We start from the raw sequence: 4,585 nt of genomic DNA, 5'->3' as shown, positions 1-4,585 counted from the left end.
GATATGTTCTTTATTGTATTTAACGTTTTCTGTTTTAATGGATTAAACATTAATTTTTGTGGTTTTGAATGTATTATTCGTCCCTGCCTTCTAAAGGCAGGGATTATAGTTTTCAATGGCTTATTTTGTATTAATGCTTGTGTTGGTATTTGTGCACACATTCATATTTTTTATTTAACCTATGATCTGGAGAATATTAGCCATTAAATGAAATTAATAGATGTTTATTTCCTATTTTCTGATTGGACATCTTTCTTTTTCCTCGGAGTCTTTATTTTCTCATTGGAAAAAATATAAATTTCTTCTTCAGAAATCCTTTGTTTCTTTCCACTCATTGTGTGCATGCAGTCAATACATGATAGTCTCCTACAAACAAGTGGGAAAGAATGCAACGTTTCTAGTTTCTCCCTCGCACTTGTATTTTCTCTCCAAACTTTCTTCTCACAATTATGTGACTTGCAACTTTGCAAAGTATTGACGCCTTGTTTATTTTCTAGTTTTCAGAAAATTGGGGAAGCAACATTCCATCGTTTCTGCAACTTGTAAAACATCCCACTTAAACTATGGTGTGCACCATAGTTGGAAAACTCACCGAATATTTGGTGAGTTTCAAACACTTGCCGAGTTTTTCCCGAAAAAACTCACAGGATTTAAGTACTCGGTCAGGGTAAAAAAATTGCCAATTAATCGGCAAGTTAAACTCGCAGTGGCAGTCATAGCTAAAAAACTCGTGCGCTGTGACCACAATATAGGGCAAAAAGTCCATTTTTTTGCAATGTCAGTTGCATTTGTGCACTCTAGAGGCTTGAGGTGCGGAGAGAAGGTTTGGAGGCATTATTAGGTGATTGCAAATGATTCAAGGTGGATTTGAGTGGATTTGTAGAGGATTCTAACCGCTTTTAGAAGACAAATCTCTTTCTAGGTATGTTCTTTTTAGCATAGTTGGAAATTTTTTTATAGTTCTAAAAAATGTTTTATTGTTTTTGACATTTGTTGTTGCTTGTAAATGAATTGAAATCATTTAAAAGCATTTTAACTCTATGTTTGAATCATTTGAAAGCCATTCAACTCTATGTTTGACAATTGTTTTTGAAGAATATATAAGATTTTCTAAAAACAAACCCTAGTTGTTCTAACTTTGTTTATTCATTTTTCTATAAATTTATGTGTAGGGCAATGGTTAAGAATAAAAAAAGCACGACAAATCCACAGGAAGAGTGGCCACAAACACCATGCTCATTTGGATATATAAGCATTCGGCCTAGAAATGCAAGAGATAAGGCATGGCGGTGTGCCTATGAAACTCCAAATGATGTTGGGAAGGTTATATGCATTCTATGTGAAAAAATAATTTCTGGAGGCATAAACTGCTTCAATAACCGCCTTGCAGGCATAAAAAAATATGAGTCAAATCCTTGTCTCAAGGTAATTGAAGAAGAAAAAAGATTCATCAATGCCTTACTTGCATCTACTGAAGAGAAAAATTAAATAAGGAGAGGGTGAAATTAGTTATGATGCCAGCCATAGCTGAATCTCAAGGAGCTCCTTTTGATATGCAAGAAGAAGAAGAAGCACTTAAGAACATACCAGGATCTATTCGTGGCCTGCGGATCCGCAAACAAAATGCTTCTTTTGCCGGTTCCGTTTCTACATTTCATAGTTCTTCACCACCATCCGCCTTAGGGATAGGGAGTTATTTTGTGTCTAGGGACACAAATGGATCACAAACCTCATTAGAGGGCACTAGATGGTACAAGGAGGTGCATGAGCAAACTGATATTGCAACAACTTATTTCTGATTTTTCAACAATATCTCAATGTATGTGGCTAATAGTCCCTATTGGTTGAATTTGGTGAATGCAATTGCAATATTGGGCAAATGTTACAAGCCACTTTCTCGCAAGGATTTGAGTGGAAGGTTAATATTTTACTATTTAGTAATTGTAAATAATTGTGATTCACTTTAGTTCATTGTTATATTTTATATCTTAATTGTTATTTCTTATTTTTTTTGAATACTTTATTACACCTAAATTTTGTAGGTTGCTTGACCATGCAGTTGGTAGGATAAGAGTATTGATAGAAGACCAAAAGAAAGAGTGGAAGAAATATGGTTACACCATTTTATTTGATGGGTGGACAGATGGAAGAAGTATAACCATTATTAATTTCTTGGTTGCTTGCAAAGATGATGTGGTGTTTTGAAAATCTGTTGACGCCTCCAAGAAAGTGAAAAACGCACACACATTAGCTTTAATGTTTGAGAATGTTGTCATGGAGGTGGGAGTATAGAATGTGGTGCAAATCATCACAGATAATGCAACAATAGGTAAATTTAATTTTTGATGTTCAATATGAATCATGAATGTAATGCTACCGTATTATTCAATTTAGATTTGATGTAAATATGGAAAGCTCGTAACTAATTATTGATTTTTTATTAAGCTTTTGTTGTGAGGTTTTCACATCATTGCCCCTAAACTTTGGGGACCCCCTTTTTCTAAGTTGCTTTAGCAAGTTTTTCAAAGTTGTCCAAAAGTTTTCGATTTGAAAATTTTACCCTTTGGACACCTTTGGGCTAGGAGGGATGTGATTTGTCTTTTTCACCCGGTGCGAAACTTGATTTTCTAGAAAATGTTATTTTATCCTTAGGACAAAAAAATTTCAAAAACAATATTTTTTTTTTCAATGGTTAGAACAATATTCGGCAGGATAAATTTGCAAATTTTTGGACTTGGATGGATTTTGGAAATTTAATATAATTGTATAAGCTTGAGCATTTTCAAAATGATTTTTTTAAAGATTTAATTGTTTTGGAAAATGTTGAACTTTTTGGTGAAAAAAGAAATTTTGATAGCAAAATTGAAATTGGAAAATCGATTTTGAATGACAGAGAAATGATTTATTTTGCTTAAAAAATTAAAATTGCATTGCAAATTGAAAGTGGATTAAATTGCAAAATTTCCTTAAATTTGTTGAAATATTGCTTAGGAGATTTTTAAATGTTGAAAGGAATTTGGTAAATTATAATTGAAAATTGATTTTAGCTTGCTAAATTCAATTTTAATGATATTTTAATTGCCAAAACGTTGCTAAATGAAAATTTTGGAATCTCTTAGGTTTTCCTTGTTTTATTTTTGCAATTTTGATCACAACTGGCAATTAAATGGGCCAATTTCACTTTGAACTAAGTAATTTTAGCATGACATTTAAAATGAAGGCACTAATTTAATTTTGTTTTACTCTCGAGCAAGTCGGCCAGCTTGGAGAGACATAAAAATTTTGGTATAAGAGGGGCTCCCCCCTCTTTCATCTCCTCATTCCATCTTCCTCCTCATGTGTTGAGCAATTTTTCTCTAGAAGGACAGCTTGCAAGTTTAAGTGATTTTTGTTTGGGCAGACTTTTTCCTTCCTTGGTGGCATTTTTCTTCTTCCATCTTGGGCGAATTGTTCCCTTAAGCGATTTTTTTGAGAGTAGATTTGAATATTTCTTGCTTGGACAATTTTTTTGAGGTCTGATTTTCTTTCCAAAGGCTGCGATTTCAACTTCCAGATTTGGGCGATATTGTTGGTGAGGAGGCCATGTGATCCAAGGGTTTGATTTTGGCAAATGTGGGCAATTTCAAGGAGGTCAAAATTCTGATTTTTGCTAGGGCATCATTACTTGCGAGGAGGTTTGAAATTTTTTAAATCTGATATGAATTTGAAGAGGGCTCAGTTATTGGTAAAGGCAAATTCAAGGTAAAATTTTATTCATTTTAAAGGTGAAGATTGGTTTAAAGATGGATTCTATTCCTTGTTTTTGCTTGGTTCATTTCTCTTATATTCTTCTTGCATTCATCATCCACAACTTCATCATTCCATTGACAGGTTGAAGTTTGGAGAGATAAGTGTAGATTTCATGATAGGACACTTGGTGAGGTAGAAATAAGTGTTGAAGTTGGGAGATATAAGTATTGTTCATACTAAGGTAATGAAGAGGCAGAAATAAGAGGTAGTCTCATCTGTAGGTTGAAGGTTGGAGATTGATAAGTGTAGAGATAAGACTTGGAGAGGTAGAAATAAGCTAGATTCCAGTGATAGAAAGAAGGTTGAAGATTGATAAGTGTAGTCCATATCATTTAGAACAAAGAGGCATAAATGAGTGCTTAGAATGGTAGATGTTAGTGCAAGAAAGAACCCAAAGAGAATGAATACCACAAAGGACAAGGAAGACATGATGCGTAAGACCACCGTTTTCTCAAAAGTGAGGCAAATAAGTGATACCAATATCGGTATAGTGAACATGATATAGTTAACTGACAGATTGAAGGAAGGACAATCCCTTATAGCAAAGAAGATCTACAAGAGCGAAATTGTACATGTGGTGGCTTTTTCTCCTACCTTGCCTTGTCCAGAATTGGTAATGGAGTGTGCGTCGCTATTTGATATTGTTACCAAGTCCATCATTTTTGATGAAGGGAAGAGAGTGTTGGCCAACATCGGCAAACAAGTGGTCAAAGAAGCATTTAATATTCCCTCGTATAAAAGCATGATAGTGGTAATGATGGATCAAGTGGCTAAGTTATTTCAGGATAATTAGGAG

The 4,585-nt window shown here is 34.1% G+C and overlaps 1 long non-coding RNA gene across 1 annotated transcript; it reads left to right on the top strand.

Annotated features, from left to right (window-relative positions):
* Positions 1-508: 508 nt before the first annotated feature.
* Positions 509-2,444, top strand: LOC149543747 (uncharacterized). The gene is made up of 2 exons (XR_016355248.1): positions 509-1,918; positions 2,043-2,444. It is a non-coding gene; the product is annotated as an uncharacterized LOC149543747 (long non-coding RNA).
* Positions 2,445-4,585: the final 2,141 nt, after the last annotated feature.

The sequence above is a fragment of the Cupressus sempervirens genome, chromosome 8 (assembly GCF_028749045.1).
Source record: "Cupressus sempervirens isolate cs-2001-9-10 chromosome 8, ASM2874904v1, whole genome shotgun sequence".
Classification (NCBI taxonomy): domain Eukaryota; kingdom Viridiplantae; phylum Streptophyta; class Pinopsida; order Cupressales; family Cupressaceae; genus Cupressus; species Cupressus sempervirens.
This window is presented reverse-complemented; position numbering and strand designations above follow the sequence as displayed.